The sequence below is a fragment of the Eubalaena glacialis genome, chromosome 17 (assembly GCF_028564815.1).
Source record: "Eubalaena glacialis isolate mEubGla1 chromosome 17, mEubGla1.1.hap2.+ XY, whole genome shotgun sequence".
NCBI classification, from domain to species: Eukaryota; Metazoa; Chordata; class Mammalia; order Artiodactyla; family Balaenidae; genus Eubalaena; species Eubalaena glacialis.
The window spans coordinates 69,260,729-69,273,514 of NC_083732.1; the positions used below are offsets into that span (position 1 = coordinate 69,260,729).

The 12,786-nt window shown below is 40.9% G+C and overlaps 1 protein-coding gene across 7 annotated transcripts in view; it reads left to right on the plus strand.

Moving 5' to 3' along the window:
* The window catches only part of COLEC10 (collectin subfamily member 10), a 445,704-nt gene that overhangs the window by 253,611 nt on the left and 179,307 nt on the right, over positions 1–12,786 (plus strand). For all 7 annotated transcript variants that reach the window (XR_009697646.1, XM_061171635.1, XM_061171636.1 and 4 more), the window contains one exon: positions 1,702–1,822. The gene's annotated coding sequence lies outside the window, so the exon portion shown is untranslated. The remainder of the gene's footprint in view (positions 1–1,701; positions 1,823–12,786) is intronic.

A 12,786-nucleotide genomic window follows, 5' to 3' on the forward strand; every position in this document is an offset into this window, starting at 1 on the left:
CCTCCCCACTCATCCCCAATGTTTATGTGGGTCGTTGCCCGCACTTCCATCACTCAGCAATGGACCCCAATGGCTGCTCCATCTCAGAGAGCTCCCCAGGCTGCCGCCAGTCTCCTTCATGTCCACTCCATGCTGGATGTGGCCATTGCGCCCTTGGACTGAAGCCTCCGCTCCCCTTGTGAGCCTCAGCTGGGAGGTATCCAGGGTAGCAGCAAAGACAGTGTCTCTGGAGACAGAACCCCACATCTCAGATGTGTAATTTGGGCAAGTTATTTGACCACACTAAACCTTAGATTTCTTACCTGTAAAATGAGAATAACTAGAGTTCTGTAATCTCAAGATTGTTGAGAAAATAAGGTAATCCCCTTAAGCTCCTAACACTTCATTCTTGGCACATAGAAAATTCTCAATACTTGTTAACCATTATTCTCGCTGCTTCTCTCTTTATCATTATAATCCCTTCCTGGACAAGCTTCATTTTTATTTCACCACAGCACAGCTGAGACCAGTTGATAAGGTTTCTGTGACATGGCTGATGTCTCGGGGATAACAGAAGAGGATTAAGATTAGGGGAAGTACAACTGCTATTTAATACAAAGACTCAGACATAATACGTCTTCTTCTGGGCGTATTATGCATTCTTCTTCTGGGGTCCCTTCCAGGGGCTTCCTTGCATCCCTACTGGTGACAGAAGACATCCTCCCTGCACATCAAAAGAGTGTCATTGAACTTATCTAGACTCCTTTGAGTCCAGACTCAGAGATAAATTTTGCCATTCTGGGGTTCATTTTCTTTTCCACTCCCTTGAAAGGGAGCCTTTATCCTACTCAGTGTGTCACCTTACCTCTGGATGAAGACCAGTGTCTCTTTCCCTTCCCAGTCTTGCTCCAGGAATCACTCTCTTTCCTTTGTGCAGAGGATAACCAAACTCTGGACCCAATCATTACTCAGTCTCTATTCAGGTTCATGTGGAGATAACCTCTTATAATAATAACAACAACAACAGTTAATTTTTCTCATGTTTTCCTTGCCCTTCTGCCTCTAAAATGCTGTTTTTGAAAGATGTTTCTTATTTCACTTTCTGCTTCAAAGTAGCTGTTGACCCCACTCCTGGCACTTAGGAAGCCAAATTCATATTAACATATAAGGCTCTTTATATGCACGGGTCCTCTTCTGAAATGCCCTCTGCTCCTTTGTTTTCTCAGAAAATGTCCATTCAACCTTCATGGCCCAGCTTAAATCTGACTTCCTCTCTGGATTCTTTCTAGAACCTCTGGCACCCCATGTCCCCAGACATCAGCCAGTCTCCCTCCTCCAGGCCCCCATGACAGTCTGTACATTTCTTCACCACGTTACACCATATAATACTTCACTTCCAGTTCTGCCTCCCCCTTTTTAAAGGGAGCTCTGTGAAAACACAGTCTCTAGTCATATGAGTGACCAGTGAATTTACCTTTACTTTATTGAGTTCTTTTCCATCTACTCTTTTCTCTGATCCTCACTAAAGGTCTGTGAGATAAGTAGGGCAAGTATTACGTGATCTCTACTTTATATATGAGCAAAGGAGGTTCCCACAACTAGGTGGCTAGTCCGTAGTCATCCCATCCGTGTGATGGAAAAGGGAAGTAAACATAGCCTGAGTTCTTTGGACTTTAATTCCATTGCCTCTTTTCACTACTTTTTATTGCTTCCTTTTAACAGACACTAACCCTGGTAGGAAAAGGATAAGCTCTCAAGGAAGACAAGACCTGGGCCAAGGAAGACTGAGGGGAGATGGCAACACACAGAGAAACCATAGCTGCAGAATTACGAGCACTCAAAGGTAAAGTTGTTGAGTGTGATGAGAACCCTGGGGTGGACTGTTTGTTGACTGACTTTCGGACTTGAGGGAAGATGCTCTTTGACTAAAACAAGGTGGATGGGAGTGGGAGTGGGGAGACATCACAGCCGATTACGCTTAAAATCTGGTCTCAAGCACCACCTTGCAGAGTGTCCATCATTCCTTTTCAGCCACCCTCAGGATTGCTCTAAGTGAGAAATAATTTTATAAGAGTCTTGAACTGCTGCTGAGAGTCCTTTTTAGAGCTGAAAGCAAAACAAACAAACATGAAGTCCTACAGAGCTGAGAATAATCTCCGGAGAGAGTGAGAGCAGTGGAAATAGTTACTGGGATGAGGAAGGAGATCGCAGTGTACCTTGTCTCAAACCCCATGAGCTTGTCTCCTCAGCCACTTGCAAGTCCTGCGGGCAGTCTGAGCTCGGTGGCAGTCGGGGCGGGAGGGTGGCGGGTGCAGGAGAGACGCCAGGACAGGAGGTCTCAGAGCTATTTCAGACTCAAGGCCAACAGCCACGGAGACTTCGAGTTACATCACCACTACTGTCTGGACTTTAGGCCCCTTAATCCAAATGCGGTTTCCAGAAAAAGGATCCGCCGCATATTTGGAAGCCCATCAGCCAAATGTTGTCTCATCACTTTCATGCATGAGATCTTTTCATTTGTGAAGAGCATATTATTTTGCTTAATTATGGGCTTTGAGGAGATGGCATAGAGCAGTGGAAAAAGCATGAGCTTGGAGTCAGAGACCTGGGTCTGAATCATGGCTCCGCCATCCACCAGCTCACCAGCTGCGGCGCACTGGCTGGGGACGTCTCAGTCTCCTCGTATGTGAACTGAGAACAGTCTTGTAGTCATTACCCCTCTTGTAGGGCAGTCATTAGGGTAAGGTGGTTAATGTGTGTCAAGAATCTTGTATTGTGCTGCTATTCAGATATTTAACGATCAGTAGCTATGATGAAGAAAGTGTCTGACTTCTAACACAGTGACATTTGGCAAATGAGATTTCATTTTCACTCCAGAAGTGTGTGTATGGTGGTATGTTTTCCATATATATATATATATATATATATATGACTTTCTTCTGCTTACGAAACACTGTTTATTGAAATTCCATTTCCCAGTGGAAATTGCTGTTATTCGGTGTCAAAATACCTCTCCAAACTCACATTTCCTAGGAAGTTTTCTTAAATGGAGTCTTACTGGTGCCCTCCTAATGCTTATTTTTCAGCACCTTGATAATTCATTTTTAAATACTTATAGTTTATTTTGTAATCATCTATGCCATGACTAATTATCCTTTTCTTTAAAAAAGGGCGCATCCAGAAAGCAGATAAGATCAGAAGCCTTTACCTCTATCACTCAGTCACTTACTGCCTCAGACTTGGCTCTTTATCTCAAGTATGGGGATGATATTTGACCTATGTATCTTACAAAGGTGTTTTTTTTTTTTTCCTGAAAAAAAATAACAAGTGAACTCATAAATGGGAAAGAATTTTATAAATTATAAAAGATATGAAAATTTAATTTATGATGTGATTTTTGCTACAGATCCCTTTGCAGCAGATAGGAAAATTCTTTGTGCTGGGGCCACCTGCCTGATGCTGTTGATGTCCCATGCCTGGGAGTCACCTTGAGGTTACTTAGAGCCTCTCTCTGCCACCAGATGTTAGGAGATTGAGCAGCTTTCTTGAGTAATTGTCTCCTCTGACTCACATTCCTTGCAGTCCCCTTAGTGACCTGTGAGCCACCCAGGGTGAGCAAGGAATTTCCTCTCTAGAGTTGTTGAAGGACTAGCCCCAAACTTTCAACTTAGTCTTTTTTTACACCTCTTCCAATACTACGTACCTGAGTAGCCACAGAACAAATCTGTGCAGTGGCTGGATTCAGGCTTGCTGATGTGCGTACACGCTCTGGGAAGGACACAGAAACGCCAATCCTCTAATGAGAGCCTCCTTAAAGAGAGATCCTCATATCTCCTTAAGGACCTAATTGGGATGGAAGAGCACAGTTAATAACTGGCATAAGTGCCAATAAACGATCAGGAGATACCTTCTAGGTGTACTTCACCGTCTCCTTTTCCTTACTTTCTCTCTTTCTGGTTTGTCCTGTTTTTAAATCCCTTCTCTTTTCTTACTTTCCCTTCACTAAACTCTCTCCCAATCCATAGACTCACCATGACATTCTCAGGCATACGTCGCTAGCTTCATTAGAAGTACAGTCAGCCTCGGTATAGAGGTTCTACATCCGCTGATTCAACCAACTGCGATTTCAGTCCGTGGTTGGCTGAATCCACGGTTGGTTGAATCCATGGATGCAGAACCCGCAGATACGGAGGGCAGAATGAACTATGCCATATTATATAAGGGACTCGAGTATCCTCGGACTTTGATATCTGTGGGGGTCCTGGAACCCATCCCCCGTGGATACTGAGGGACGACTGTACCCAGAGCGCAGCAGTTGTAGAAATTTAGTCCAGGTCAGAGAGTCTCATACCTTGCTGTGTGTTGCAGTTACCTGGAGACCTAAAAAACACTGATGCCTGGGGCCCAACTGAATTAATATCTCTGTGGGGAGGTGGGCCCTGGGCCTAATATTTTTAAAAAGCTTCCAGAATGATTCTAAGCGTGCATCCAGATTACACTGGTTAAACATACTTGGAAAGCAAAGATACGACAAAGCTATACTAAAACTAAAATAAGATTTATGGCTCGAAGAGCTGCAATCATGTGGTTTGGCTACACTTGCTTGTTTCCTATCCATCCAATAACAAGTGTTTTTTGAGAACCACAGAAAGAGGGGCTGATTATGCCCAGGCAAAGCTTGTAGGTGAGTTTCAAAGATAAAGTGACTGGCCGTGAAACACTCTTAGAGCTAGTATTGGTTGGGAGCACACTCCGAGCCGTGTACTACACTGGACACTTTTCATGCGTTATATCATTCAGTGTTCTTAACAACTCTGTGGGGCATTATTCTTCTTCCCAGTTTACAAATAAAGAAACATAGACACCAAGTGATTGCTTAAATAGCTCAAGATCTGACCACTAGTTAGAAGTGGAGCCAAAAAATGTGAATACAGGTAATTTGACTGCAGTCTCTTGTTTTTAATCAGCCTGTAATACCTCCTCTGTACACTGACAGATAAGATGAAAATACAAAAATTCCCCAAAATTCAGTGTCTCCCAATTTTGGCTGCATATTAGAATCATTGGGGGAGTTTTGTAAAAAAAAATCCTTTGCTCAGGTAACACCTTGGACCAATTTAATCCACATTTCTCAAGAATGGGACCCAATCGTTTTTGAAGTGCCACAGGTGATGCCAGTGTGCAGACAAGATTGAACACTACTGGGTTAGAGGAAAGAGAACAATGCAGGTGAGAGCCCTCAGGGAAAGCTTCATAGGGAATGGGTTACCTGAACTCAGCATGAGACAGAATAATGCCCTCCCCTGGCCAAAGATGCCTATATCCTAATCTCTGGGACATCTGAATATGTTACTTTATATGACAAAGCAGAAGTAAGGATGCAGGTGGAATAAGGTTGTTAATCAGATGACTTTAAACTGGAGAATTAGCTTGGATTATCCAGTTGGACCCAATGTAGTCACATGGGCCCTTAACTGTGGAAGAAGGAGGCAAAAGAAGGAGAACCAGAGAGATGACACCATAAGGACTCGGCCCACAGTTGCTAGCTTTGGAGGTGGAGAAAGGACTTAAGGAATGCAGATGGCCTTCAGAAGCTGGGAAAGACAAGGAAACAGGTTCTGTACCAGAGCATCCAGAATGAACACAGCCTTGCCAACACCTTCATTTTACTCCAGTGGAATTCTGACCTCCAGAACTGAAAGAAAATTAATTGATACCACTGTTCATGCTAATTTGTTCCAGCAGCGATAGAAAGTTAATATAGTACCTTAAAAAGGAAGGGTTTAGAGAAATGAGAGTGAAAAACACCCACTTAACTGCAGATTAGATTTTCTGTGTTAAATAACCTAGGTACTGAGCACCTTACATCTCTGCCCTGTGCAATGCCTCTACAATGTAGGCATCTGTAGCTTGCAGTTGAGTTAGGATTCAAACCTAATCCTTCTGGACTCTGGAATCAGTGCTCATTCCAGTTACCATCCTGTGTGCTTTTCCTTAAGACCATTTAGAACTCTGGTTGCTTTTCTGATCTTTCTTGAGCAAAAAGCAAGGAAGGGTGATATCACAGGGGACCTTATGGTACAGAGAAAAGGATTCTCATACAGGTTGCTCAGAGGAACAAATTACTGCTAATTACTGGGATGTTTAATGAAGATTGATCTGATAGTTTTGTGCAAGAAGGATTGAAGTAGATGAAGCTGGGGCCAGGCAGATCAGTCAGGAAATTGGACAACAACTTAGGCTCCTATGGGTTTGAATTCTGAATGGCAGTGGTAATGGTGGTAGTAGAAGTGGAGAGGAGAGGATAAACCCGGGAAACCTGGAGAAGAAAATCAACCCAAGGGAAATTAACCTACCTAAGAAGAGCAGAGAAAAGGCAAAGACAACTTCAGGTTTTTAGTGTGGCAGGCTTAAAGGGTCGTTGGTGGTGCCCGTGACAGAATTGAGATGCTAGGAAAGAGAACAAGTTTGGAGAGTGGGATGGGGTAGGGTGGTGGTATATAATAAAGAATTTTACTGGCCTTTGCTCCTGGGAGACTCTAAATCCTTAAACTATCCCAACTGTTGAAGAGTGTCTTTATTATGCTTATATAATTACAGATGGTAGGCTCCTAGATAGTTTTAGTGTAGGGTGTGCTCATAAGATAAACCAACCATGTTGATTAGTGTTGCAACTTTGAGTTATTTTGACTTCTGGGGTGTGGAAGAGGGCTAGAAATTGAGTTCAATCAATCATGCTCATGTAATAACACCCCAATAAAAACTCTGGACAGTGGACCTGCCTTGTTGGTAAACGCATTATTCATGTGCCGGGAGGGTGATGCATCTGATTCCAAAGGGGAAAGCCGTGGATCCTCGCAGGACCCTCCCAGATCTTGTCACTAGGAGTATCCTTTATAATAAACTACAGTCATAAGTACAGCGCTTCCCTGAGTTCTGTGAGTTATTCTGGCAAATTATCAAACCTGAGGGGGTTGTAGGAACCCCTTCTTTGTAGCCAGTCAGAAGTGTGGGTGGCCTGGGGACCCCCTGAAACTTGTGTCTGGTGGCTGGGCAGGCTTGTGGAGGACTTTTCCCCTTAATCTATGAGGTCTGTGCTAACTCTGGCTAGTTAGTATCAGAAAAGAATTTCTGCTCACCCACTCGGGGGGAAAACAGAATAGGTAGACACTAACGCGACGTAACTATCTGTGGGCAAAAATCAGAATTGTGTGAATCAGTTACCCCTCCACACTAGGGCAAATGCACAGAAAGAAAATGCAGAGAACATTAAATGCAACTTTTAAATGCCCACTTCTTGATTCTTAATTTACTACTGTCTGACTTCCCCCAATGCCTTTGGACCAGTGTGATACAATGAAATATCAAGAGTTTTAAAGATAAAATGGAGTTCAAAATCTATCTCTGTTACTTCCCTGCTATGAAATAGTGGGCATATAACTTATTCTCTTTGGGCCATAGCCCTTTATCTTTAAAATGGTAATATTAAGGCCTAATGTGTAAAGCTGTTAAGAGAATGAATATAGGAAGGTAAGATCTTGGCACATGACAGATACTCACTGATTGCTATTTTCTCCTGTCCTTTAAGGTGATTTCCAATTGGAATGGTTCTTTGAGAGAGATTTTGTTTTATCCAGATTCATCAAAAAGGAAGTCAAAGTGATTGATGTGGCTTCACTGAACACTCAAAGAACTGTCCAACTTTGGGGGGATAGGTTAACTCAACCTCTCAAATGTCAGTGACTGTTAGCCTTTTGTCTTAAAGAGAGTCTTCTCATAATTGAAAAATTCACCATCTCTGCTAAGAACGCAAACAGACAACATCTCTGCAATGTCTGCATCTGCTACCTTCGTGGTGCCTGCGATTGCTTGGTGCTGCATTTGTCACAAACCATCTGAGCTGCAGGTGCACTGTGTCCGTACTCTGCATAGCACCATTGTCATAGGCACTCCAAAGCTTCAGTGGGGCCCAGAATGAAAGCCAGGCCTGTGGATACCTCTTTGTCTCCTTAACTGCCTTCTCTTGACTTACCTCTCTTCCCATTTTGGGGTGAAGTGGTTACAACTCTGAACCAAATAACGAGCATAGTTTTCTGGAGGAATGCCCCTTTCTTTTTTCCCTCAAAATGATCACACAGAATAGCTGGGAACCATCCTTCTTATGAAGTTTTAAAAAGCATTTGTTTACTATGCCATGTAATGTGTTAGGAACTTACATGGGATGTCCAGATAAGCTTCTGAGATTTTAGTCTATGAATTATGCGGACAGAGAGGCTGAGCCCCAAAGCAATCATGTTGTTTAGGAGAAGAGACAGGGTTTAAAATCAGGTGTGTCTCACTTTAAAGCCCTTTCCTTTACTAAAGGTTTATTAACTCACGTGGACCTGCTCCTGAGAAAGACAGCTACTTATTTCTAAGTGGAATCTGCCCTTATTTTTTAATTCCCAGACCCCATCAAATTTTATTTTTTCTAGAAACTTTATTGTGAAATTCCCTATTCTTTAAATGTGGCTTAATCAACAGAGGCGATTTTCAAATAATCGGGGAAAGGTATAGTGCCAGTTATACCCAAGTGTGAGTCTGCAGGCTTTACGTCTTTTTAATACCCAGTTTCAACTTCATGGTTTGGGTTTAAACAGAAATTTATTCTGGAGACTTTAGCAAAGCTGCTTCTTTTGCCATCTCCTCTTAGTAAGCAAATCCTGGGTGTGTTCCTTGCCACGAGTGCTTAATGGCAGAATACATCATGCCACCATCCAAGGCAGATTTTTTGAGTGGCATATTCTCCTGGCTGGAGGGGAAAATCTGATCCAGGTGCCACAAAAAGCAGATGGAATTTTCCATACAAAACCATTACTCTTGGATTCCTGGCTAGTGGATTTTGTTTTTCAAAAATGTGACTTTTTCCTCCCTTGCCTCTTACTGTCATCCTATTTCAGGAGTGATGTTTGTCATCTTGAGCTAAAATCCAAAGGTGTCATCAGGATAGATCATTGGTAGGAAGTATAAGACTTGGGATAGCTGTGACTAGATCAGGCAAATATGGTACCCAGTCCATGCGGTAGATAATAATAGAGGTCTAATTAAAAAAAAAAAAAATGATGGCTGTCAGGGGAAATCAGCTGGTAGGGCTGTAAGGATTTAGTGAAATAATGACATCACAAGTGGGTTAGGGAGAATTAACGAATTGGGTTGTTGAGATTTAATGAGATGATGTCTATTAATGGGCTGAAGTGCAGGGTTATGTTCCTAGCACGTTTTTAAAGGGCATTTACTGTGAGTTCTGAGGTCAGTGTAGAAGCAATGGCAAGTTGGAAGATGAATCAGGGACTTCCTGGCTTTTGGCTTTACAGAACACTGTGTTCTTATTTTATTTTATTTTTATTTTTTAAGTAATTTTTATTGGAGTATGGTTGCTTTACAATGTTGCGATAGTTTCTGCTGTACAGCAAGTGAATCAGTTATATGTATACATATATCCACTCTTTTTAAAACTTCCTTCCCATTTAGGTCACCACAGAGCACTGAGTAGAGTTCCTTGTGCTGTACCGTAGGTTCGCATTAGTTATCTATTTTATACACAGTAGTGTATATATGTCAATCCCAATCTCCCAGTTCATGCCACGCCCCCTTCCCCTCTTGATAACCATAAGTTTGTTCTCTACATCTGTGATTCGATTTCTGCTTTGCAAATAAGTTCATCTGTACCATTTTTCTAGATTCCACATATGAGCAACATTATACGATATTTGTTTTTCTCTTTCTGACTTACTTCAGTTACAAAACATTGTTTTCTAAGAACCTAAATGGACCCAAATCTGGGGATAACAGGAAAGCATGTAATAAATGATAGCGATTATTATTACTGCTGTTGTTATTATTACCATTAGCATCAGTATCAAGAGACAGTTAAACTGTCAGTTGATAAGTGCAATGATATTGAATAGATACATGCACAGTGTGATTAAGTGCACCCAAGGAGGGAAAGCTAGTTGTTTCCCATCTTCATTAAGAGAAGCACAAAGTTAAACAAGAGTCTTAGTAGAGTTCTTAGTCTTAGGAGCTCTGAGTTCTTCCAGCTATGCCATTTAATGTCTCGCAGCCTCATTTGGATCCTTAAGGATTAGATACAATTATTTCCAAAATTGCCCAGTAAGAATTCTAGCATCCTACTCCTAACCCATGGAATCAAAGTCATTCTGGAAGGGTACTGGGAGTGTGCATTTTGAATAAACATGCTTATGATTAGGTTATGTCTGATAAACACTGGGTTAGAACAATCTAGAAAGGCCCACCTGCTCTAAAATTCCAAGTAAGAATTTCTATTAAAGAAACCATTTTTGCCAGTTTCAATTTCAGAGTGAGAGCAATTAAGTCCTGGAATTGGGTTCCATTGGCTGTGTGTGTCCATGGGTATATGTCGTGGGGGAATCGCTAAGCAATAAGATACTTTTACAATTATTAACTCCGAGGTCATCACTCTCCAGGATGGTTTAGGAATGGCTGGACCAGGGCATGAGAGATGAACAGATGACCTCATGTTGTCTCTTAGAAACCTATGATTCCATCAGGATGACACGGGTTTTATGCATGATCTGCCCTGTTTACCTCCTCTTTTCTGAAATCAGTGAGTCATAAAAAACCAAAATTGCTATAGAAATGTCAATTTGGAAGACGTCTTTGTTTTAGTTAGAAGGATTTTTGTGGAAATATGACTTAAGCTTTTGTGTCTCAAAAGATGAGGTGGATTTCCCTGGGAAAAGACTCAAGAAACCCAAGGAAATGGGAGATTTATTTGGTATTAAATACTTGGAAAAAGACGGACTCTCAATCCATTAGTCATAACCAAATGTCCAGTGATGGTGCTCCTCCTTTGATGACTCTTTTGGAAAGATTAACGATTCTTTAAAGTGATCTTTCTCTTCCACTCTGGGCTCCCACCCCCATTCTGAGTTGTGTATTTACTTCATGGCTGAACTGTTCTCACAGTCAACTCTTCTGCTTTAATTGTCTCTAGCCTATTTCTGCTCTAATCCATTCTATACACTCCTGCCAGGATAATCTTCTTGAAATGCTGCCTTGCAAACTTCAATACCTTTCCTAAGACCTCCATGGCTCCTATTGTGTTTAGCTGTAAATATTATAAAACTAAAGATTCTCAGGTGAATAGGACCTCACAGTCATCACAGTTAGCTCCTCAAATCCAAACATCTTTGTCTGGCATTTAGGGACCTCTTATTTACTCCACGTATTAGTCAGGACTCTTGTTTATGAATGACAGAAACTGGCTTGAGTGAGAAGGAAAAGTCAGTGGTTCATAAAAATAAATAACAGGAAGAAAAAGTATGGCCAGAACCAGAGGCTTGAACATCATTAGGATTCTTTGCCTATCTCTTCTTCTTAGTTCTCTCTGTTAGCTCCCTTTCTCTGTGGGCTCTAATGGCTTTAGGTTCACATTTTTATAGTTTTTCATTGAACAACAAAAAAAAATTCAAGTAATTCCAAATGCACAAATCCTAAAGAAGGTATCTCATTGAATACCTTGGAATAGCAATGGGGAAGGGTTGAGGCTGGCAGAAAGAGAGGCTATTAGTATCAGCTCCCATTGGAACTACGTGTTGAGTTTGGGGTGGAATGGGAGAGAGTAGTTCCTTAAAAGAAGGAGGTGCTTACCAGACTAAAAGGAAAAGTTTTGGGTAAATCAAGCAATTTTATCTATAACTATGTGGGTTGAAATAAACTTCTACAAGCTAGGTTAATATTACCCTTTGAATTTTTATATAAACTACATGAGTCTAGACAATGTTTCTTCAACATGTTACGTACATTTTTAGCCTCTGACTTTTCCAATACAATTTCTTATGTCTAAAATATCCTACATGTTCTCTCTGCCTAAGTGTGTCTACAAGACCTAATTGAACTTACTGCTTCTTGGCCTTCCCTGAGCTTAAAAGATGACATTTGATGACTGTGCCATGTTTATACAAATCAATTGGCACTAAGTATATCCTGTCTGATATTAGCAATTACTCTCTCACGTGTGTATCCTGTCTTCCCAAATAGAGTATAACCATCCTCAGAACAGATGTATTTAAACTCAGTTACAGAGATGATTGCTGCTGGCTATTATTATTGTTAAATCCCTATTTTACGGTTTACTAGATATGAAGAGAGAGAGAAATTTGGCAAACAACAGCAAGAAAGTCGAAGAATTAGAATATAGTTGTATTCAATATCAACAGTCATAATTATAGTAATTGAACTGATAACAGCCACTGTTATGAACTTTGATCAAGGGAAAAGAATAGTAAAAGTTTATCAGAGAGTTTGGCTACCAGTTTAGGAAAATCTTCAAAGGTGCTAAGTATTTTGAAAAGAGCTACTTCCAGAGCTATCTCTGCATTGGTAAAGGAGTGTAGAGTTCTCTGTTTTTAAAGTCCTTTCTTTCACACTCATCTCTACACCTGAGCATAAATACCTTTGTGTTTGACAGGGATGGTTTCACAATTAGCAAATTAAAATAACCTAAGACTACACTCTTGAGAGCAATGATAGTTTGCCACTGTGTCTCTTGTTTAAAACTGGGTATAAAGTACATTCTATTGAATACTCTAATTTGGCACTCAAATATTTTTTCAATAAATTAACAAATTAGATTTTCATCATATGAATAAAATACTGAAGATAGTCTATTGAATAAGATGCTTAGTAAAATAGGTAGAATAGGAAAGCATGGGTATATAAATTAAAACTTCATAGAATATTTTTCATGACAGGTCTAGAATAAGGATTTAAAAATTGTTTCTT